Below are 25248 nucleotides of genomic sequence, written 5' to 3' on the forward strand. Positions count from 1 at the left end.
GGGGGAGATCATGTGTAACAAATTTGATTGAATTTTTCGAGGACATGATGGGTTGTGTAGATGAGGGTATTGCGTTTGATGTTGTCTATCTGGACTTCACTAAGGGAGAATGGTCAAGAAGGTAAGAGCCCATGGGATCCAGGGCAATTTGGCAAATTGGATCCAAAATTTGCTTACTGGGAGGAGGCAGAGGGTGATGGTTAAAGGTTGTTCTTGTGATTGGAAACCTGTGATGAGTGGTGTGCCATAGGGATCAGTGCTGGGACCCTTGCTGTTTGTAGTGAACATTAATGATCTAGACATGAATATAGGAGGTATGATCAGTAAGTATGCAGATGACATGAAATTGGTGGTGGAAAGTCTTGGATTACAGGACGATATAGATGAGCTGGGAAGATGGGCAGAGCAGAGGTAAATAGAATTTAAGCCTGAGAAATGTGAGGTGATGGGAGGGCCAACACGGCAAAGGAATGCAGTGAATAATGGGACTCTAGGAACTACAGAGGATCAGAAGGACCTTGGTGTACACGTCCATAGATCCCTGAAGGCAGCAGCACAGGTAGATAAGTAGGTTAAGGAGGCATATGGGATACTTGCCATTATTAGCCGAGGCCTAGGATATAAGAGCAGGAGGTTTTGTTGGAGCTGTTGAAAATGCCTGTTTGGCCACAGCTGGAGTACTGTGTGCGGTTCTGGTCGCTGTAAGAAGGATGTGATTGCACTGAGAGGGTGTAGAGGAAATTCACCAGGATGTTGCCTGGGCTGGAGCGTTTCAGCTATGAAGAGAGACTGGATAGGCTAAGGTTGTTTTCCTTAGAGCAGAGAAGGCTGAGGGGAGACCTGATAGAGGTATACAAAATTATAAGGGGCATGGATAGGGTAGATAAGAAGAAACTTTTCCCTTTAGCAGAGGTGTCAATAACCAGGGGGCTTAGATTTAAGGTAAGGGGCAGGAGGTTTAGAGGGGATTTGAGGAGACATTTTTTCACCCAGAGGGTGGTTGGAGTCTGGAACACACTGCCTGAGGGGGTAATTGAGGCAGGAGCCCTCAAACACTTAAGAAGTATTCAGATGAGCACTTGAAATGCAATAGCGTACAGGGCTATGGGCCAAGTGCTGGAAAATGGGATTAGAATAGATAGGTGTTAATGGCCAGCTTGGACACGATAGGCCGAAGAGCCTGTTTCTGTGCTGTATAACTCTATGGCTCTCTGACTTTGAGCTCCAAGACATCACTGCAGGAGTTCCTCAGGGTAGTGTCCTCGGCCCAACCATCTTCAGCTGCTTCATCAATGACCTTCCTTCCAACATAAGGTCAGAAGTAGGGATGGTCACTGATGATTGCGCAATGTTCAGCACCATTCACGACTCCTCAGATACTGAAGCAGCCCATGTCCACATTTGTGCCACACAAGTGCCAGGCAATGACCATCTGCAACAAGATAGAGCCTAAACATCTCCCTTTGACATTCAATGGCATTACCATCACTGAACCCCCTACCATCAACATCCTGGGGGTTACCAGTGACCAGAAACTGAACCAAACTAGCTATATAAATACTGTGGCTACAAGAGCAGGTCACAGGCTAGAAATCTTGCGGTGAGTAACTCACCTCCTGACTCCCCAAAGCCTGTCCACCATCCGCAAGGCACAAGTCAGGAGTGTGATGGAATACTCTCCACTTGCCTGGATGAATGTAGCTCCAACTACACTCAAGAAGCTCAACATCATCCAGGATGAAACAGCTGCTTGATTGGCATCCCTCCCACAAACATTCACTGCCTCCACCACTGATGCACAGTAACAGCAGTGTGTGTACCATCTACAAGATGCACTGCAGCAACTCACCAACCTTCCTTAGACAGCACCTTCCAAACCCATGACCGTGACCATCTAGAAGGACGAGCAGCGGGCACATGGGAACCTCACCAGCCGCAAGTTCCCTTCCAAGCCACACATTATCCTGACTTGGAAATATATCACCCACTGGCGCTGGATCAAAATCCTGGACCTCCATCCCTAACAACCACATGGAGTGCACCACATGGAGTGCACCACATGGAGTGCACCACATGGAGTGCACCACATGGAGGGCACCACATGGAGGGCACCACATGGAGTGCACCACATGGAGTGCACCACATGGAGTGCACCACATGGAGTGCACCACATGGAGTGCACCACATGGAGTGCACCACATGGAGTGCACCACATGGACTGCAGCGGTTCAAGATGGCAGCTCACCACCACCTTCTCAAGGGGCAATTAGGGATGGGCAATAAATGCTGGCCTACTTGCCGACACCCACACCCCATGAATGAATTTAAAAAAGACCTTTTCATCAGTTTGAAGACGCTTATCAGATTACCCTGCTAGAGAAGAGTGTTGCCACACTGTTTTGTCTTTTCTGTTAGATCTGCCCTCTTCTCTGGCATCGTTCTGCAATAAAGCTCCTTGTGTTGTGCCTCTCGATCCTTTTTGTGAACTTTTAGCCCAGAGGGTACACAATACTTTTTGGACATTTTCCAATGTGTAAACACAACGTGAAATGCTCTCCTAGGTTTGAAAACCACAAGTTGGATGTCCAGATTGTCCAGGGCAGAAGTGCTCTGTGGGGAAACTGTTCCCGTTGTGTGCCGGCCTTGGTCTGGCTGGTGTGAATCTCCATTCTCGAGGAGCCCACGGGGCGCAGAACCCTCACTGGCTCAGCATAAACTGTGCATACTTGGGCTTGTGGTTCCAATGGCCTGGTGCTGAGAGATAGAGTAATATGGGAGAGAGAGATATGGGGGTGGGGATATCTATCACTAATGGATTGTGAGCCACAGCAGATAAACCCATTCAAACTCCGCAGTGGCACCTGGGTTGTTAGAAGCTGAGCTCAGTTGCCCAGTGTCTTACTCATTGTTCTGTTCTGTGTGTTGTTCAGATCTGGGAGACTGAGTTCCAACCCTTTGGGATGCGATGGAATTGGTGACGGAAGCAGAATTGTTGATGGGCGAGCAGCCGGAATCCTCAGATACCCCGGGGGCAGAGCGGCAGGCTCGTGGCGTTCAGGAGGAGGACTGCTTTCAGTGCTTTGTGTGTGGGAAGGGCTTCCGCTGGGCATGCCTTTTGAAAAGGCACCTGCGGGTTCACACTGGGGAGAAACCCTTCGAGTGTGCTGTGTGCAAGAAGTGCTTCAGTAAGTCCAGTAACTTGACCAGACACCGGCGATTTCATACCGGGGAGAAACCCTTCGAGTGCACTGTGTGCCAAAAACGATTCTCCACCTGTAATGATCTCCGAGTGCACCAGCGAATTCACACGGGCGAGAAGCCCTTTGAGTGTGCAGTGTGCAAGAAAAGATTCTACACATCCGGCCATCTGATAAGACATCAGCGCACTCACAGTGGGTAGGAGCTTTTCGATTGATTGTGTGCTAACTCTAAGCATCTGGACAACAGACACAATATTCCCACCACGGCAAGGATGCTGAATGAGCAAGCCGAGGCCAGAGGCTGAGCCCTTAATTTGCTGTCAGGATGGCGGGAAGGCTCAGGGTCCTTGCTGTTATTTATGCGTGAATGCTACACCCACTTCAGGTGAGGAGCAGATGTGCAGCATTAAACACAGAAATGGCGGAATTGCTTGCCTGAGATGGGTGCTCGGGTGTTAGCTTTGTGCAAACAGCATCTCAATAACCTGGTCCTCCTCAGTGAGGTGGGTTGGAACGGTGTGAAGCTTTGCTGTATACGCGAGCGGGACAGTGAATTGAACCTGTCACAAAGTTAAACGTTGTCCATTTTGGTTGAAGTACTTCATCAACAATGTGGTGATTTTCTGTCAGACAACTTCTGACACTGGAAATGAACTATTATGAGTGTGGAATCTCATTCAGTCAGTTTTTAATTGTTCTTGGAGATTTTAAAATCATGCTGAATTTAAAGTTGTAACGTTTTTCATGTTTCTTTTTTGAATCCAGTCTTTCGTTCCCTCTGGTGGGGATTCCAATTGCCTATGGGGGTCGGAACAGGACTGGGTGCACTGTGAAAATAGAGTTCCCGGCACCTCCAGGACACCCTGGAACTTTCAAAGTGAGGGTGGGTGGAAGGGAGGGAATTGAGGACCCGCTCATCTCCAATTAATCGCCTGTTAAGCTCCTTGAAGTTGTTAATGGGCTGGGGAGGGCCAGAGGCTGCTTTCAATTTGTAAATCACTCCACTTGATCTGTCTGTTGCCTGTTTGTGCACTGCTGTTGGGTTCAACGCAGGCAGAAGTTAAGATTTTTTTATATATGGTTAAAAAATTTAGGACCTGGGTGATTTTACGCTAATCACATGCATTACCTCTCATTTAGTTGTTGCCCGCTTTTGTGCATGGTCAGGCTGCTTGCCCTTAGAGGTGCTGTCTGCTCTATTTGGCAAGGCAACGGCAGGACCCATCATGGCTGCCATTTGCCTTTGCCACTTGCAGTTTACAGGCAGCTCCCACCTTTTGCCAATGCCTGGCACCGAGCTCCCTGCTGGCCTATTTAGGGCATTTACATTTGAAGATAACATCACGTATGATGCTGATGTGATGTAAGGCCAGGATCCAGAAAATATCTGAGCGTCGGTTTCCCAGCTCCACCTTAACAATCGAGCCTTTTATTTCTCTTTCTTGAAACTGATTTGCCGTTGAATTCACTGACTGGAATTCACACTCCACCTTGGTTCCTGCACTGTTAATTCCTCCATCCTTCAGTCTGGTTAGGGCAACATTCTGTTGCTTACCACGTTCACTCTTTCTCTTGAGTTACTGGTATCAGCTTTCACTTTTAGCAATTTGCCATGCATTGGAAATTAAAAAGTCTAAACCTGCAATGGCAAGCCTAACCACTGTAACGGGAGAAACCGTTAGATTTACCCCTACAGTCAATTGTGGCCAAGTGTCTCTTCGATTCAATAGAATCATCAGTGTTTTGCTGTATAGAAGCTACTTGTATAATGAGATGGATTGTGCCACATACTGCTGGACTGCAATGTTAATCACTGTGTCCCGCACGGAGCTCACTCTGTATGAACTCACCATCCTAGTGGTTGTTTTCACAAGAGTGCACAGTGCTGGTGGGCTACATCATACGGTAGCCCGCTCACTGTACCATCACAAAACCCACCTTCCCTTCCTTTATTTCACCCATTCTTCCCGATTAACAAAGCTAGTGTTAGCCCTTGCGTCACTGAGCGCCTCTCTGCACAGTCTCACCGGGGTGTAGGAGGCCACATCATGGCCTCTGTCCACAGCGGCATTGCCCTGCTTATGGCAGTACTGTCTCAGCCTCTTTTCCTTTGTGGTGGTACCATCCCAGCTTCTGCCCACTCACAGCAGAGTGGGTGATACCCAGTGTTGGATGTGCTCTCTTTGGCAGTCACTGGTTCAGAAGAATGAGGGCGTCTCTTTGATCGCTGGGCACTCTGAACAAGCGCTGTTGGGTAATATGTAATCAAAGATGTGCGCCACAGAAACCTGCCATCAAGCTCAACTGGTCTGTGCTAATAATTAGGCTCCACACGAGTCTTCTCCCACCTACTTAAACTCACTCTATCAACATATCCTTTTATTTCTCTCTTCTTCATGTTTATCCAGTTTTCTCTTAAAATGCATCTATAATCATTGCTTCAGCTACATCAGGCGGTGGAGAGTTCCACTTTCTTGGCACTCTGGGCAAAGTAGCTTCTCATAAATACTTCATTGGAATTATTATCTCTATCTTAGTTCTCACCCTCTCTGTTCCTTATTAAGACTCTCCTTGAAACGCACCTCTATGACCAAGCTTTTGGTGACCTGACCTAATATCTCCTTATGTGGCTTGCTGTCAGTGTTTGATTCCTATGAGGCACCAACGTTATATAAATACAGATTGTTTACAGATAATTTGAAAACTCTTTACTGCCTTTTTCATGACAAATCACAATTCTTATGGTGCTGAAGGTGGCCATTCAGCCCATCGTGTCTGCACCAGCCCTTCAAAAGAGCATTATCACCTAGTGCCATTGCCCTGCCTTTTCCCTGCACTCCTGCACATTGTTTCCATTCAAACAATCATCTAATGCCCTCTTGAATCTCTCGATTGAACCTGTCTCCACCACACTTCCAGGCAGTGCATTCCAGACTCGAACCATTTGTCGTGTGAAAAAGGTTTTTCTCCCATCACATTTGCTTCTTTTGCAAATCACTTTAAACCTCTGCCCTCTTTTTTTTCTCAATCCTTTTACGAGCAGGAACAGTTTCTCCCTATCTACTCAATCCGCCCCCCTTGTGATTTTGAACACCTCTATCAAATCTCCTGTTGGCCTTCTCCTTTCCAAGGAGAACAGTTCCAATTTCTCCAATCTATCTTCATAACTAAAGTTTCTCCTCCCTGGAACCATTCTTGTAAACCTGTGCTGCACCCTCTCCAATGTGTTCACACCCTTCCTATAGTGTGACGCCCAGACTGTACTTACTACTCCAGTTGAAGTCTTATATAAGCTCAGCATACCATAACACATAGGAGCAGAAATTAGGCCATTCGGCCCATCGAGTCTGCTCCGCCATTCAATCATGGCTGATAAGTTTCTCAACCCCATTCTCCCGCCTTCTCCCTGTAACCTTTGATCCCCTTAACAATTAAGAACCTATCTATCTCGGTCTTAAATACACTCAATGACCTGGCCTCCGCAGCCTTCTGTGGCAATGAATTCCATAGATTCACCACTCTCTGGCTAAAGAAGTTTCTCCTCATCTCTGTTCTAAAAGGTCTTCCCTTTACTCTGAGGTTGTGTATTAATTAATTAATATCTCCCTGCTCTTGTACTCTATACCCCTAATAATAAAGCCCAGGATACTGTATGATTTATTAACTGCTCTCTCCACCTGTCCTGCCATCTACAATGATCTATGTGCATATACACCTTCTGTTCCTGTACCCCTTATTTTATATGGTCTCTCCATGTTCTTCCTACCAAAATGCATCACCTCACACCTCTCTGCATTGAACTTCATCTGCCACCTATCTGCCCACTCCAACTTGATCGCCTCATCTCATAAGTAACTTCTGCAGGATTTTGCTCTTCCCAGGAACTGTCCCTCGGGCAGCTGCTTGAGCATTGGTTCGGATTCGATTAGCAGGCAGCGTACACACTGTGCCTGATCAGAACACTCAGGTGCTGGGATAACCCAAAGGTGACGGCCCTTTAGAAAGCAGTGAGTGAAACAAATAAGGAGGTGAGGAAGGTACCCCATGAGTATTACTGTCCTCACTCCTTGGCCTTATTATCTCCTCTCTGGGCTGTTGTGTGCTGAGAGTTCCAAAGGTCACACTGTGACCGGCTTTACATTACTTCCTATATTCCAGAGAATGTTTGCCTACTTTAAGGGGCAGTTTGATTTCAGTACTTAAGATTTTGGGAGAAATTCTTAGCATTGACCGAGAAGCTTTCTGCTGGTTGGCAATGCCATTCAAGAGCGAATTCTGAAAATCGTTCTTCATTGAAAGAATAGTGGAAGTGTGGAGCTCTCTCCCACAATAAGCTCAATTAATCTGTTTAAATCCGAGAGTCATAAGTTTTTGCTGGACAAGGATATAACGAATATGGAGTTCAGGCAGGTGGATGGGTTCCGATACACATCAGCCATGGTCTCATTGAAAGGCAGAGCAGGCTCAAGGGGCTGAGTGGCCTGTCCTTGTCTCTGTTGCTATGTGGTTGGGATTTTGTGTCCTTGTTTTCACCCTTGTTGTGTTTAGGTTCTGTGTCTCCAAATACTTTACTGGCGGAGACTTGTCTTTAAGGGTCTTTTCACGTGCTCTGCTATTGTGTATTTCTTGTGTGCCCAGAATAATGAGGTAGAAAACCATTTGAGCTGTTAGCTGCTGAATCTGAGGAGCCCTTGTAGTTGAGCGCTGCAGACTGACACTCCATTAGACCTTATTCCAGGCACCAGCCGTCCAATAATTAAACAACAAATGAACGATATCGATCCATGTTGTCCTCAGCTATTCACACAGTAAATTCTACGTTGCTCCACATCTCCACAAAGCACTGGCCAGGTTGCAGCTGGAATATCTCTGAATGATGTCACTGAAATGTTGTGAAATATCATAAGCTGTCAAATAGCTGAATAAATTACCAGCATGTTTGTATTTAAATTGAGTGGCGTGATTTTTGTTTTCACTTGTTCACATTCCAACACCGCTCCAGCTCTTAGAAAAAGGAAAGCCTTACCTTTCTGTAAAGGATCAGGGAAAGCAATGTTGCTGAGGGACACAGTGACAGCAGTTGAATGAGAGGGTGTCAGTAGGGATGAGCAGGCAGTGGGCACAGGCTGGGTGGAATTAGCTAGCAATAAATGCAAGATCCACAGACCATCTGCCAGTGAAATAGCACCAGGAGGCACAAGCACAGAGATCCTTGTAACATAAGCAAGGTGGTCATCATAATGGGAGGCTTTCATTTTTGCATTGACTGGGAGAATCAAAGCAGCTCAAGTCACAAATGCAGCAAGAGTCAAGCATATATTTGGGGCAGTTTCCTGGAGCAATTGGTTCTTGAGCCAAGAGGGGAGCAGGTCACCTTCGATTTAGTGATGGGGAGGAAGCCAGAATGGGATAGCAAGCTCTCTGTAAGGAAACAACTTGTGAACAACAGCCATAACCTTGATTGAATTTGACATGTTTATAATCTCACTCTCCCTTCCAAATTTAAGTCATGCTGACTTTGAGAGAATGTGACGCGAGCTGACTGGACTGGACTGAAGTTTGGAAATGGTGGGGCGGGTATTGGTGTAGTACAAGCCGGACGCAAACCTCCAGACCAAAAGGCTCCATTTGTGGAGTTGAGCAAGCATGGTCTGCAAACAAGATAAAGGACAGTTTCAATCTTAAAAAGTGTCTCTTACCAATGCAGAAAACATGAAAATCCTGCGGAGTTGGAACTCCAAACAACAATAAAGGGATTATTAAGGAATGCAGTAAGGAAAATGAAAATCATGAAGGCAGCAGCAACAACGCAGGATACATCTGAGTGGGGGAGTGAAACTGGTTGGAGGGGGTGAGGGCTGATAAATCAGAGTTTGAGGAGGTTGGGGTAGGGGGGAAGCGTGGACCTAGAACTATGGTTTCCAAAAATGCAAGGAGTCACTTCAGAGGACAGCTGGTAGGTGGCATCAACTAATATTTCTGATAAGCCCATCAACCCCCACAGCTACCTCGATCCTCGTCATCACACACTGCACCCTGTAACGGACTACATTCCATTCTCCCAGTTCCTCCATCTCCGTCTCACTTGTTCTAAAGACGTGACCATCCACCACAGCGTTTCAGGGATGTCACCTTTTTACCTCAACCGAGAATTCCTCCGCCGTGGTTGACAGGCCCCTTGTCTGTGTGCACCACATCCCCCGCACTTCCACTCTCACCCCTTCCTCTCACTCCCAGAACCACGATAGAGTTCTCCTTGCCCTCATCTTCCAACCCGTCACCCTCCTCCGTTTCCACCAGCTCCAGCATGATGCCACCACCAAACACATCTTCCTCTGCCACCCTCCCCTTTCAGCATTCTGAATAGGTCATCCCCTCTGTGATACCCTGTCTCGGGCAGCCTGAAAACCTCGCTCCCTTCCCACAGCGCAGATGTGACACTTGCCTTTTTACCTCTCTCTCCTCACTGTCCGAAGCCCCAAACACTCCTTCCCAGTGGAGCAGCGATTTACATGTACTCCTTCCCAGTGGAGCAGCGATTTACATGTACTCCTTCCCAGTGGAGCAGCGATTTACATGTACTCCTTCCCAGTGGAGCAGCGATTTACATGTACTCCTTCCCAGTGAAGCAGCGATTTACATGTACTCCTTCCCAGTGGAGCAGCGATTTACATGTACTCCTTCCCAGTGGAGCAGCGATTTACATGTACTCCTTCCCAGTGAAGCAGCGATTTACATGTACTCCTTCCCAGTGGAGCAGCGATTTACATGTACTCCTTCCCAGTGGAGCAGCGATTTACATGTACTCCTTCCCAGTGGAGCAGCGATTTACATGTACTCCTTCCCAGTGGAGCAGCGATTTACATGTACTCCTTCCCAGTGGAGCAGCGATTTACATGTATTCCTTCCCAGTGAAGCAGCGATTTACATGTACTCCTTCCCAGTGGAGCAGCGATTTATATGTACTCCTTTCAACCTAGTCCACTGTTTTTGCTGCTCACAATGTGGTTTCCTCTACACTGGGGAGACAACACAGATCGCGTGACCGCTTTGCGGAACACCTCTGTTCAGTTCGCAAGTTTTACCAACGCCCCCTCCACAGTACACATCTTGTTGCAGACGACCGAGGGGTGAGGAAGGAGGAGAGATGTTAACCCACCATCTTTCCCTGTTTTTAATGAGCTGCGACCTGTTGCTTGCAACTCTTCTGCCCTGTGGAAACTTCAGGCCAGTTATGCACCTTGGAGGCCACATTCACAGCAAGTGTCTTCAGATCACGTTCAGGAATTCTGAGCTTCAGAGACAGCTGGAATCACTGCAGAATGGACTGCATCGGAGGGAACTAGCAAGGAATAGAAACGCAGTTGTGATAGGAGGTTCCATGCTTACAGGGACAGACAAGCGTTCCTGTAACCATCATTGAGAGACCCATATAGTGTGTTGTCCCCTTGGTGCCACCATGGAGAGGGTGCAGAATATTCTGCAGGGGCAAGAGAGTAAGTCAGACGTTGTGGGGACACGTCAGTATCAATGGCGCAGAGAGGACAGGTACTGATATCCTACAGCCAGATTTTCAGGAGCTAGGACAGAAGTTAAAAAGCAGGACCTCAAAAGGCCCTAATCTCCAGACTACACCCAGCTCCACGTGCTAGTGAGAGTCAAAGTAAGAAGGTCAGCAGAATCAATGCATGGCTTGTCATCTGGTGCAGGAAGGATTATTGGGACATTGGGACCAGGTCTGGGACAGAGGTACCTTTTCAAAAGGGTCACGTTGCACCTCAACAAGAAAGAACAAAGAAAAGTACAGCACAGGAACAGGCCCTTCGGCCCTCCAAGCCTGCGCTGATCATATTGCCTGTCAACTAAAACATTTTGCACTTCCGGGGTCCGTATTCCTCTATTCCCATCCTATTCATGTATTTGTCAAGCTGCCTCTTAAACACCACTATCGTACCTGCTTCCACCACCTCCTCTGGCAGCGAATTCCAGACACTCACTACCTTCTGTGTAAAAAAAAAAAACTTGCCCCGCATATCTCCTCTACAGTTTTCTCCTCTCACCTTAAATCTATGTCCCCTAGTAATTGACTCTTCCACCCTGGGACAAAGCTTCTGACTATCTACTCTGTCCATGCCACTCATAATTTTGTAAACTTCTATCAAGTCACCCCTCAATCTCCGTCGCTCTAGTGAGAACAATCCGAGTTTCTCCAACCTCTCCTCATAGCTAATAACCTCCAGACCAGGCAGCATCCTGGTAAACCTCCTCTGCACCCTCTCCAACGCCTCCATATCCTTCTGGTAATGTGGTGACCAGAATTGCACGCAATATTCCAAGTGTGGCCTAACCAAGGTTCTCTACAGCTGCAGCATGACTTCCCAGCTTTTCTACTCAATACCCCTGCCAATGAAGGCAAGCATGCCATATGCCTTCCTGACTACCTTATCCACCTGCGCTGCCACTTTCAGTGACCTGTGGACCTGCACACCCAGATCCCTCTGCCCGTCGATGCACTTAAGGGTTCTGCCATTTACTGTATAATTCCTACCTGTATTAGACCTTCCAAAATGCATTACCTCGCATTTGTCCGGATTAAACTCCATCTGCCATTTCTCCGCCCAAGTCTCCAACCGATCTATATCCCGTTGACAGTCCTCTTCACTGTCTGCAACTCCTCCAACCTTAGTGTCATCTGTAAACTTACTAATTAGCCCAGTTACATTTTCCTCCAAATCATTTATGTATACTACAAACAGCAAAGGTCCCAGCACTGATTCCTGCAGAACACCACTAGCCACAGCTCTCCATTCAAAAAAGCACCTTCCACTGCTACCCTCTGTCTTCTATGACCAAGCCAATTCTGTATCCATCTTGCCAGCTTACCCCTTATCCCGTGCGACTTTACCTTCTGTATCAGTCTGCCATGAGGGACCTTGTCAAAGGCCTGACTGAAATCCATGTAGATAACATCCACTGCCCTTCCATCGTTGATCATCTTTGTCACTTCCTCGAAAAACTCAATCAAGTTATTGAGACACGACCTCCCCTTCACAAAACCATGGTGCCTCTCACTAATACGCCCATTTGCTTCCAAATGGTAGTAAATCCTGTCACGAAGAATCTTCTCCAATAATTTCCCTACCGCTGATGTAAGGTTCACCGGCCTGTAATTTCCTGGATTATCCCCGCTACCCTTCTTAAACAATGGAACAACATTGGCCATTCTCCAGTCCTCTGGGACCTCACGTAGCCAGTGAGGATACAAAGATTTCTGTCAAGGCCCCAGCCATCTCCTCCTTGCCTCCCTCAGTACTCTGGGGTAGATCCCATCTGGCCCTGGGGACTTATCCACCTTAATATTCTTCAAGACGCCTAACACCTCCTCTTTTTGATCTCAACATGATCCAGGCTATCTACACACTCTTCCCTAGACAAATCGACCGCTAAGTCCTTCTCTTTGGTGAATACTGATGAGAAGTATTCATTTAGTATCTCTCCCATTTCTTCTGGCTCCACACACAGATTCTCACCTCTGTCCCTGAGTGGGCCTATCCTTTCCCTGGCTACCCTCTTGCCCTTTACATATGCATAAAAGGCCTTGGGATTTTCCTTAATCCTGGTCGCCATTAACTTTTCATGACCCCTTTTAGCCCTCCTGACTCCTTGCTTAAGTTTCTTCCTACTTTCTTTATATTCTCCACGGGCTTCATCTGTTCCCAGCCTTCTAGCCCTTACAAATGCTTCCCTTTCCTTTTTGACTAATCTCACAATATCCTTTGTTATCCAAGGTTCCTGAAACTTGCCATACTTATCCTTTATCCTAGAAGGAAGATGCCGGTCCTGAATTCTTATCAACTGCCGTTTGAAAGCCCCCCACATGTCAGTTGTTGATTTGCCCTCAAACATCCGCCTCCAGTCTAGATTCCTCAGTTCCTGCCTAATATTGTTATAATTAGCCTTCTCCCAATTAAGCACCTTAATCCGAGGACTCCTGTTATCCTTATCCACCAGTACCTTGAAACTTACTGAATTATGGTCACTTTTCCCAAAATGCTCCCCTACTGAAACTTCGACCACCTGGCTGGGTTCATTCCCTAATACCAGGTCCAATATTGCCCCTTCCCTAGTTGGACTGTCTACATATTGTCTCAGGAAGCCCTCCTGGATGCACCTTACAAATTCTGCACCATCCAAACCCCTAGCACTAAGTGATTCCCAGTCAATATAGAGAAAGTTAAAATCACCCACCACAACAACCCTATTGCTTTTACATCTTTCCAAAATCTGCCTACGTAACTGTTCCTCAATCTCCCGCCAGCAGTTGGGAGGCCTATAGTAAACCCCCAACATTGTGACTGCTCCCTTCCTATTCCGGAGCTCTACCCATATTGCCTCGCTGCATGAGCCCACCGAGGTGTCCTCCTGTCGTGCAGCTGTGATATTCCCCTTAACCAGCAGTGCAACTCCCCCACCTCTTCAACATCCCTCTCTATCCTGCCTGCAACATCTAAATCCTGGAACGTTTATCTGCCAATCCTGTCCATCCTCCAATCAAGTCTCTGTAATAGCAAGGACTGAGACAATGTCCTCATGGATAGGCTGATTATTATGGTTGAAGAGGGTTTAAACTAAATTGGCAGGGGAATGGGTATCATATAGAGGTAGACAATGGAACTAAGGCACATAAAGTGAGGGTGTTGGACAGTACTAAAGAAGGAAGGAAGTAGTGCCATATTAGATAGGAGTGGACTAAGAGGAGTGCAAGGGCAGGATTACATTACAATGCATGCAAGTACAATGTACAAAGCATGGATCGGTGAGCTACAAACACAAATAGCTGTGTGTGACGATGATAAGGTGATAATGGAAATGTGGCTTAAAAATGGGCACTTAATATTCATGGTCACAATGTATTCAGAAAAGGAAGAAGGGGGGTTGCAGTACTGCTTAAGCAAGACATTATAGTGTTGTAAAGAGGGGATGTCCTTGAGGGGGATCGAATCCAGCTGGTTAGAGTTGAGAAACAAAAAGGGTATGATCACTCTACTGGAGGTTTTCTATAACCCTGCAAACAGTGAGGGAGAGAGAGAGGGAGGGAGGGAGATGAACAAATCTACAGGGAAATCACAGAGATGTGCAAGAACTTTATATAAAATAAATATAAAATAATTGCATGAAAAATATATTAAAGTATAAAAATCATTAAGAGGCTTTGATCCAGTTCAGTGCTGTGATCTGAATAGAGAATGCAACCGCCAGCACTGATCTTTCTCCCCTTGGGCAGTTGGTTGCAGCCCAACAGCTGGTAATAATTCTTGGGATCCTCGGCTGTGTGGTTCGCTATTCAGAGCACCCGTTTCAGATTTGTTGCTCAGGAGCTGAGCGAGAACTCAAGCTACCCCAAGTTGTGGCGACAGGCAATGTGGAACATGCAAACACTTAAAGGTCTTAAACATTTTTGGAAATTATAAATCAGGCTTTGAGCAGTTTGGTTGGTTACAATAAGATTTTTGAAAATCTCAATTAATACCCAGTCATGTATAGAAATGATTGTAGCTGAAATACTAAACAGGGAGTTATCTGACAGAGTGGAAGGTTGGAGATTAATTGACAATCAGGACCATCCTGAAATTGTTGAACTCATTGCTTATCATAGTTCTCCCCTCCCTCCTTTCCCTGTCTGGTACAAAATCACTAAACACTCTCAGTTCTGATGAAGTGTCACTGACCTGAAACCTTGGTCCAGAGGAATTCACTGCTGACTGATGGCTGCAGCAAGGAGTGGGTGGAGGGGAGAAGGTGGGGGTGAGGGGCGGGAGAGGGTTGTGGGGGAGGAGTGGGGGTGGGTGTGGGGTAGTGACGGGTGGGGGGCATAACCTCACTAGTCCCTTAAAAATCAAGGCATGTTTCTGTAGATCTACCTTCAGTTCCACGACTTTATCAATTGTTGTTTGATGAATTTTTAATTACAGCTCAAACTTGGCATGCATGTCCCACCGAGCCCCTTCCCCCCTACACTGGCCTGTGTCCTCCACAGAGTGGGAAGTGATGGGGGAGAGAAACCTTGGGAGACAGGGGTCGGGTGTAGGAGAAGAGCTGGGGTGGTGCAGAGTGAAGCCTGAGCGAGAGAAGCAGTGGGCATGTGAGGAGCTTGGGATGTTGGGAGAAGAGCTGGGAGGGAAGAGAGGAATCTGGGATGAGAAGCCGGTTGTGCTGTGGGGGGCAGGAGCCCATACTAGAGGGATGGGAGTGCTGCAGGGTGGGATGGGAGACAGGGTTTGGAGGGGAACTGGTAGGGGAAAGGAATTGTGGGTGGGAGAGATGCCAGATGCCAGTGAGGAGGGGAGTGGATAGTGTGAGAGGGGGAAAGGCACTGGGAGTGCTGGAGGGAGCCCAGGGAGACAGAAGTGTTTTCATGCACTTGGTTGTTTAGAGATCACCCTCTGCAAATGCTAAAAGTATTTCTTAATGAAGCAATGTGAAAAAAGAAAAATGGAGTAAATTCGGGACAATCAGCCCAAGTTGTTGACTGGCAGTTCCTGGTGGAACCATCCTCTGGAGCCCATTCAGGAGGAGTGCAACTTTTGGATATGAGCAGACGTGGGCTGCACAGATGATGCAGTCTCATTGCAGCTCTCAGTAGGGGAAACCTTCTCAGCTTTCACCAGTACGGGGGCTTCAAATACAGGCCATCAGCTTTATCCCTCTCTCCACTATTACTTCCAGAGCTGCTGAATATTTCAGCAACAATAACAGTGAAAGCTGAGAAGGTTTCCTCTACTGAGAGCTGCAATGAGACTGCATCATCTGTGCAGCCCGCATCTGCTCATATCCAAAAGTTGCACTCCTCCTGAATGGGCTCCAGAGGATGGTTCCACCAGGAACTGCCAGTCAACAACTTGGGCTGATTGTCCCGAATTTACACCATACTACAGCTTTCATGTAATAACTCGAGATGTTTTGTTTCACCAGAGCAATATCAAACAAAATAGGAGATCCAGCCACATTACACAATCCTCGATGAGTTAACCAAAGGTTTGGTCAAAGGGTTTTGTGTTTAAGGAATGTCAAAACGGAGGAAAGCAAACTGGAGACGTGGAGGTGTGATGAGAACTTGGGGCCCAGGAATCTGAAAGCTGAGAAACCAATGGTGGACTGATTCAAACTGCCATTGCTAAAGAGGTCAGAGTTAGAGGAGAGCAGATGTCTCAGAAGGTTCCAGGACCTGGAGGAGATTATGGAGAGAGGGACAGGAAAGGCCAAGGAGGAATTTGAAAAATAAGATAATTTTTAACGTTCACACCGAAAAAGGTGGCACAGCTTTGTGAACACCTCTTGGTGAATCAATAATGTTCGGTTCGTTGATAAGGTATAGGTATGGAAATTGCCCTTTGGAAACCAGGGGTAGGTACTCCAGATCCACCCCCCGCCCCAACCCTCCCACTACCTCTTCCATCTTTGCAAAACTTCCCAGAAGTATCTGCAGGCTCTGCTCCATTTGTTGGTCATGTTGCAGACCCAGATGCACTGTGACTACAATCCCCATACCCAGAGAGAGCTGTGTCACCAACTCCTCTGGTCTTCCTGAATGTATGCAGCAGATCACCACACAACCTGCAGTAAAAACACCCACACCGCCTCCAGTAACCTTTGACCTACTTTTGCTATTGAAATGTCGCTCATCTGCAAGTTCAATGCCAATCCCTTTAAAATAATGCTGGAAGGGGTTGACTTGTGCTGTTGAATTCACGTTCAACTGAGATTGACGAATACAGGCATTTGGTGAATAGACACAGACCAAGATTTAAAGATGTTTGTCGATGCTAACAGAACTGCTTATTCACATTCAGACCTTTTTTATTTATTTGTTCATGGGATGGGGGCATCGCTGGCTAGGCCAGCATTTATTACCTATCCCTAATTGCTCTTGCTAGGCCATTTCAGAGGGCATTTAAAAGTCACATGTAGGCCAGACCAGGTATAAACGTGATTAGCCTTATTGTCATCATTATTGAATTCAAAGCCTAAAAAATCTGGAACTAAACTTTCACCATCTGCTGTGGTGGGACTCGAACCCAGGTCCCCAAAGCATTACTGTAGGTCTCTAGTCCAGTGACAATTCCACTATGTCACCACCATCCTCCACACCATGTGCCCCAGGCTGGTGACCTGTCCAACAGGGAGTTCTGAGCAGACCATGCCAGATTGGTTGACAGTGTGACTCGCAACATTTTATGGATCGAGGTTTCTTTAGTACCTGCACTAATGATGTGGTTCAGGTGAAAATCACAGCCAGGTAGGAATACAATGGGAAACCACTTCTCCCATCAATAATTTGAAAATTGAATTGGACAAAGATTTGCAGGGATGATGGATTGGTTGAAATTGGGGGAATGAAGCCAAGGGAGGATGTAAACACAAGAATATTAAAATTGGAACGCTGCTAGACTGGGAACAACACAGTTCAGTAAGCGCAGAAATGATGGGTGAATGTGATTTGGTATAGGTTAGGAGACAGGGAGCAGATTGTTAGATGAGCTATGGTTTTTGGATGTTTGTGACTGTGGAAATGGCCAGGATAGCATTGGCATAGATCATTCCAGATTTAACAAAGGCACGGATGAGGGTTTATGCAGCAGATAAGCTGAGGCAGAAGACATTATTAAGGAGGTTTCAGGGGGCAGGATTGGTGAGGGAGAAGATATGGGATTGGACCTTAGCTCATGGTCAAAGGAGCCATCGAGGTTGAAAACATTCTGCTGCAGTGTCAGACATTAGCTAGTGGCGAGGGGTCCAGCGGGGTGAGAGTTGCTAGTGATTAGAGAGTGGAGTTTGTGACAGGAATGAAGACACTGGCTTCAGGTGACTCAAGATTTAAAGAACAGAAACAATAAAAAGTGACACAAATGCTAAATACTTCCAGCGCTGGAAATCTGATATAAAACCAGAAAATGTTGAGTGATGGAACAGGACCGAACACTTTTTATAAAAATGACCAGGAGGATATGTGTTTAAAATTAGGAAGTAGCAACTTCACTGTCTCGGAAATGTCACAGCTGATATGTTTCGAGGAGTTACTAACAGACCACCTGGGACCGCAGAGGCCAAATTCAAACACGACAGCCATTATGTGTTTGATAAGCCAGGCCTGCCAGCAGGGTCAGAGTCTACGGAGCCAATGACCTCCCAAGCAACAGATCCTTAACCCCTTTGAACCTATAATGACTGCGACGTTATCAGCCTGGAACATGTTCTGGCACAGCCAATGGTAAATGCTGAGCTGCTCAAATCCTAAAGGGAAACTTGGAACAACTGCCACAACGGTTTTGTAATTTGTGTAAGTTTTGAGATGAGTGCCTTGAATTCAGTAGTAATAAGACCACCGAGTCTTTTAGGTTTCATACAAAACTAAATTAAACCTTTATTGATAGAAGAAATTATTTTAAGTACACACATAGATCTACAAATTACTACTATGATAGCTTCTAAATCCCATAGTTAATCTAACTCCCAGTTATACTTTCGTTGAGGCAACAGTAAGACACCTAGACTTTAAAAGACCCAGGCAAAGAAACATGATACCCTGAGCGATCCAATTCAAAGTGAGTTTTCTTAACTTCAGTTCTATGTAGACAACAGCTTGAAGTGTAGATGCTAGAGGTTTTTCACACTTGATTTAGATCTCAGATTGCCTTCCCTTACACACAGCCTTCACCTCTTTATACATATTTTCCCCTTTGAATGCAAATTCCAATCGTTTCACTATGTCTTTGGACTTTTACCTCTAATAATAAAATCCATCGAAGTACCAATTTTACCAGTAATGTTTGGGAAAAATAAACACACTGTTTATTAAGATAAAAGTAAAATACTGCAGATTCTGGAACCCTGAAACAAAAACAAAAATATCTGGAAAAACTCAACAGGTCTGACAGCATCTTCAACCTTCCAAGTCTCAATGACTCTTCATCAGAAACTGCTCCTGGCTTGGTGAAACTTTTCACCCCTTCTTTTGAATTCAGGCTAGTCTGTGTTATTTAAAATGCAAAGGTTCCCTTTACACCTATGTTTGCCGACTTAACATTTCAAACCTAGCTTATCTTCTAACACATCAAAGCCTTCAGAGCAGCTGCCTTTAATTCAATGAAGTCACATACATACACACACACACACGCGCAGAAGCACAGACATAGACACAGACCCCATTATTACTCTACAATTAATTGCAATAATATTATGACAATTATTATATCTTCCTGACAAGCACAAAGTCAATTTCCAGACCTTGGATTAACATCGCATGTGCAGAAAGTGCTGCCAGCTGCAGAAACTTGACCTCTGAGTTTCAGAGCTTGAGCGGTGGCTGGAGTCACTCTGGTGCAGCCGTGAGGCTGAGAGCTACATGGATAGCACATTCAGAGAGGTGGTCACACCACAGCTGAGGAATCTGGAGACAGAGAAGGCATGGGTGACCACCAAGCTGTCCAAGAGAAGTAGGCAGATAGTGTAGGAGTCCCTGGGGCTCCGCTCACAAATTGATTTTCCATTTTGGAAGCTTGTGAGGGCGCTGGTTCTTCAGAGGAGTGCAGTCAGAGCCAGGTTTGTGGCACCAAGAGCTGGTGCTGTAGAGGAGGGGTAAGAAGAAAGGAAGAGCAATAGTGATAGGGGATTCATTGGTTAAGGGAACAGAGAGGCATTTCTGTGGCTGTAGACGTGACTCCAGGATGGTATGTTGCCTCCCTGATGCCAGGATCAAGGGTGTCACAGAGTGGCTGCAGAACATTCTTCTGGAGGAGGGTGATTAGCCAGTGGTCATGGTCCACAATGGTACCAATGAGTTAGGTAGGAAGGGGGCACGGTCCTACAGTCAGAATTTAGGGAGCTAGGTAGACAATCAGCAAGCAGGACCTCAAGTGTACTAATCTCCAGATTCCTCCCAGTACCCTGTGGCTGTAAATACAGAAATAAGAGGATAAGGCATACAAATTTGTGGCTGGAAAGGTGGTGCAGGAGGGAGGGCTTTAGGTTCCTGGGACACTGGGACTGCCTCTGTGGGAGGTGGCACCTGTACAAGCTTGCACCTGTGTCAGGAAGATATAATAATTTCCATAATGTCATTGGAATTTATTGTAAAATAGAGTAAGAGTGGGATGTGTCAATGCATGTGTCTATATGTGTGTGTGTGTGAGAGAGAGAGAGAGAGAGACTTAATTGAATTAGAGATAGCTTGTCTGGGCGTTTTGATGTAAGAAGAGAAGTTAGGTCTGAAATATTAATTAGATAAACATGGGAAGTTTAAACAAACTATAGTGGCTGGAATTAAAAGGAGGGGCTATAACGTATACCTAGCTAGCAGAAGTAGTAAGAAAAGTGCTTATTTATTTTTCCCAAAGATTACCGGTCGAATTGGGACCAGGAGAGATTTTTTATTAGTAGAGAGGTAAAGTTCAAAAGATATAGTGAAACAATGGGAATTTGCTTTCAAAGAGGATAATATGTATAAAGGAGAGAAGACTGTAAGAGAGGCAGCTTAAGATCCAACAAGTGTGAAAATTCTGCAGCCTGTATATACCAAACTGCTGCCTCCAGGGACTGAAGTTAAGAGAACTCGCTTTGAATTCGACTTGTTCAGGGTATGGTGTTTATTTGCCTGGGTCATTTAAAATCTATGTGTCTTAATGTTGCCTCAATGAGAGTGTAGCTGTGAGTTAGATTAACTAGGGGAGTTAGAAGTTATCATAGTAGTAATTTGAAGATCTATGTTTGTATTTAAAATCATTTATCTTAATAATAAATGTTTAATTTAGTTTTATAAAAACCTATAAGACTTGGTGGTCTTATTACTGCCGAAGTCAATGAATGCAGCTCGAAATTTATCCAAACTGCAAAACAAGTTGTGGCAGTTGTTTTAGGGATTTGAACAACTCAGTATTTACCATCAGCTGTGCCATAACACCTGAACAGAGCTGGGACTGAGTTACATGCGGGGCATTTTGCTAGTGCTGTTGGGAGGGTTTTAAACGAACTCAGCAGGGGTGCAGGAAGCAAGAAAAAATATTAGAGAGGAATACCAGGACGGGACAAATAGCACTAATATAAAGAATAGCAAGTTAATAGGTGAAGCCGCAGTGAGGGAGAAAGTAACAACATCTAAATCAGGGTCATTAGGCATGTATGTAAATGCACGGAGTATAGTAAATAAGATTGGGGAGTTACAGTTGCAGATTGCCATGTGGAAATATGATATTGTGGCGATAACAGAGACCTGGCTCAAGGAAGGACAGGACTGGGTGTTAAATATTCTGGGTACAGGGTGTTCAGAAGAGATAGGAAAGGAAGGAAAGGAGGAGGGGTGGCAGTATAAGAACATAAAAATGTAAGAACTGGGAGCAGGAGTAGGCAATTCAGCCACTCGAGCCTGCACCGCCATTCATTACAATCATGGCTTATCTCATTTCAGCCTCAACTCCAATTCCCCACCCTCTCCCCATCACCTTTCAATCCATTACTAATTAAAAATCTATCTGTCTCCTCCTTAAATTTATTCAGCGTCCCAGCATCCACTAAGGTGGTGAATTCCACACATTCGCGACCCTTTGAGAAAAGTATTTCCTCCTCATCTCTGATTTAAATTGGTTAAGGGGAGCATTGAATTGATGGAGAAAGAGGATGTTTCAGAGGGTTCAAAAGCAGAATCAATTTGGCTAGAGCTAAGGAACGAAAAGGGTGCAATTGCATTGCCCAGTGTAGTCTATAGACTGCCAACTAGTGAGAAGGACATAGAAGAACAAATGGGCAGAGAAATTGCAAAGAGATGCAGGCATTATAAAGTAGTTATAATGGGTGACTTTACCTGAATGTAGACTGGGGCAGTGGCAATTTAAAGGGCAGAGAGGGGCAAAAGTTCCTAGACTGTGTTCCGAAAAAATTTACAGAAGTATATGTCCAATCTAAAAAGAAAAGACACACAGTTGGACCTGGTTCTTGGAAATGAGGCTGACTAAATAGATCAAATGTCAGTGAGGAACATTTAGGAGAGAGTGATCATTGTATTGTACTTTTGAGTATGATGATAGGAAAGGATGATAGGCAACCCAGAAGAAGAATAATTAACTGGACGAGAGCTGACTTTGAGGGGGCAAGAACGGAGCTGGGCCGGATAGACTGGAATGAATGATTGGCAGGAAACCTGCAGCTGAACAATTGGTTACCTTCAAAAAAGAATTGGTTTGGGCACAGTCAAGGTATATTTCATTGAAAGGGAAAGGTGGGGCAAACAAGTACAGAGCTCCCTGGATGAAAAATGAGATTGAAATTAAGATAAAGAAGGAAAAGTGCACTTATGACAGGTGTCAGGTAGAAAATACAATTGAGAACAAAGAGAAGGTTCAGAGGGGAGGTGAAGGTTCGGAGGGGAGGTGAAGGTTCGGAGGGGAGGTGAAGAAGCATATTAGAGAAATGAAGAGGGGCTTTGAGAAAAGATTGGCAGTCAACATAAAGGGGAATCACAAAGTTTTATATTGGCATATGAATAGTAAAAAATGATAAAAGGAGTAGGGCCGATTAGAGACCTAAAAGGGTGGACAAATGAGCCTTGGCTGAGGTGTTAAATGAATACTTTGCATCTGTCTTTACCAAGGAGGTAGATGCTACCAAGGCCATGGTGACAGATGAGGCAATTCTGTCACTAGAAGCGTTCAAAATCGAGAAGGAGGAAGTGTTGAATAGACTATCAGTACTTAAAGTTGACAAGGCACTGGGACTGGATGAGATGCATCCAAAGATATTGAAGGAAGCGAGAGTAGAAATTACAGGGGCACTGGCAATAATTTTCCAGTCTTCCCTAGACTCAGGGGTGGTGTCAGAGAACTGGAGAATTGAAAACATTACGCCCTTGTTCAAAAAAGGTTGTAAGGATAAGCCCAGCAACTACAGACCAGTCAGTTTAACTTCGGTGGTGGGCAAGATTCTAGGAACAATTATTCGGGACAGAATTAGTAGTCATGTGGAAAAAGCATGGGCTGATTAGGAAGAGCCAGCATGGATTTCTAAAGGGGAAATCGCATTTAACAAACTTGCTGGAGTTTTTTGAACAGGTAATGGAAAAGGTCAATGAGGGTAATGCTGTTGATTGGTGGACATGCACTTTCAAAAGGCGTTTTATACAGGTACAAGCGTAAGTTAGTTTGTTGTAGGGAAGCCATAAATACTTCTTCCAGTGGTCGGGAATTGTCATTATACGGTGTAAATTGAGGTTGTTATTGTAGGGAACCCATAAGCTCACTTCCTATTGGTCAGCAGTTGCAAATCATAGAATATTTGGGAAAAGTTAGTAGTTGCATTTACACAGGTCCACAGACTTGGGGGTGAATGTTGCAAAAGCTGCCTGTGAATAAGGGAGCAGCTCTGCAGTTCTTGCATCTGCCAAGGGGTAGCATTAGTTTCAGGAGGCTTGCTGAAAGGGGCTCTTGCTGGGACAGAATTGGGAGTTACTAGTTGTGCAAGTCGACGGGCAAGGTTTGGGATTGGCTGTAAGAAATCCAAATATATGTTCAGGGGTTGCCATAAGTAACCCGGAAGTGACTAATTCAATTGCCATTTAGGGGTGGGGTTTTCCGCAAGAAACCGAGTGGTGATTACAAGTTTGGGAATTGCCAATAAGAAGTCCAAGGCACCTTTGTTAGATCAGTGCCAGCGTTCAGTATGAGGACCAGAGGAGAAAGCGAAAGTGGAAGGTGTCCTCAATACTCAGCAGCAATTGTAGACAGAGAGAGAGAGAAAACATTCAGCAAGTGGCTGTGAAATAGATAGACTGGGAAATTAGAAGTGTTAAAGCCGCTAAAGCTGTTTCTGTTTGTATGTTAAAATGAAGTTGGATGAGGCAGAATCTTCAAGACTTCGTGAGTCAACAGATTGGTCTCAGGGACCAAGATGAGAAAACGGCAGAAGGCACAGAAACCAAGAGAAGACCCTAGAAGTTGTGAGACCCCCCTGAAAAGGCATTGTATCCTGTCACGCTGCGACCAGTGGAATGTTAAGTATTAATTTTTGTCATTCAGTAAACCTTGCCTGTTTGCACTCTGTATCACTGATTGTCCCTTTCGCCAATAGGGTTATTCTCCTAGAAGAATTTCCTTACTCTGGAGGGTAGCACAGAGTTGAACTCTCAACACAGAACAAGCTATCCCATTGAGAACCATTGTGGTGAAATCACTGGAGGTTAACCTTTCTCCTTCTTTCTGTGTGGAAGGAGCGGCTACAGCAGCCAAGATTCCTGGTGGAAGTTTTCAAGACATGGTGCTGCTGAGGAACCGGAGACCCACCACGGAGCTGAGCCAAGCACTTTGCATGACTGGAAAATAAGGCTTCTTGCAACTTTCAATTTTCATCTGATCATCAATCTTGGGAAGATCATGGAAATAAGCCAGGCATCTGGCTTATTAGACATAAGACATCTTCAATGATCTACAAGTGTTTCCTTTTCCAACATTGAATCTTCAAAAAGACTGCAGTGTTGGTACACCAGAGACAACTAGATGGAGTGAATTGTGCTTTGAATGCCTTTGACAACGGGACTTCAATGAAAGGGTCAGAACGAATTTCCAATTCAAAACTGATCACCTTCCGAACAGAGTATCCCAAAGGCTGGGATGCCATTTTTGATTTGTAAATGTGCTACAAACACCTAATTTGCATTGCCTTTGTTAAATTCTCATTTAAATTTATATAGAATGTATTCAAATAAAGCTTGAGTTAGTTAAGATGTTAAAATAAAAGCTTCTTCACCTGTCACTACTGGTTGGTTTGTCAATCTTCTTTAACCTGTGCCCCCTGTTCATCGAACATCCTATGGAATCAATTCCTTCCAAATTACTCTCTTTAAAAGCCTCATGATTTAAGAGTCTCTATCAAACCTCCTCTCAACTTTGCCCATTCCATGACGAACAGCCTATTAGATATTACTAAATGTTCAGCTCCAGCCGATCCAAGGAACTGGAATCCCTCTTTCCTGCAGTTTTATTTATTCTTTGTCTTTAAGACCCTAAAC

The 25248-nt window shown here is 45.3% G+C and overlaps 1 long non-coding RNA gene across 2 annotated transcripts in view; it reads left to right on the forward strand.

Annotated features, from left to right (window-relative positions):
- Positions 1-24991, forward strand: part of LOC121274228 — a 120187-nt gene extending 95196 nt beyond the window's left edge. Inside the window, exons 1-2 of one of the 2 annotated variants that reach the window (XR_005942237.1) lie at positions 3399-3585; positions 24073-24991. This is a non-coding gene — a long non-coding RNA (uncharacterized LOC121274228). Of the gene's footprint in view, positions 1-3398; positions 3586-24072 lie in introns of those variants that run through there. The other variant, XR_005942238.1, reaches the window with a different exon arrangement.
- Positions 24992-25248: the final 257 nt, after the last annotated feature.

The sequence above is a fragment of the Carcharodon carcharias genome (genome assembly GCF_017639515.1).
Source record: "Carcharodon carcharias isolate sCarCar2 chromosome 35 unlocalized genomic scaffold, sCarCar2.pri SUPER_35_unloc_3, whole genome shotgun sequence".
Lineage (NCBI taxonomy): Eukaryota > Metazoa > Chordata > Chondrichthyes > Lamniformes > Lamnidae > Carcharodon > Carcharodon carcharias.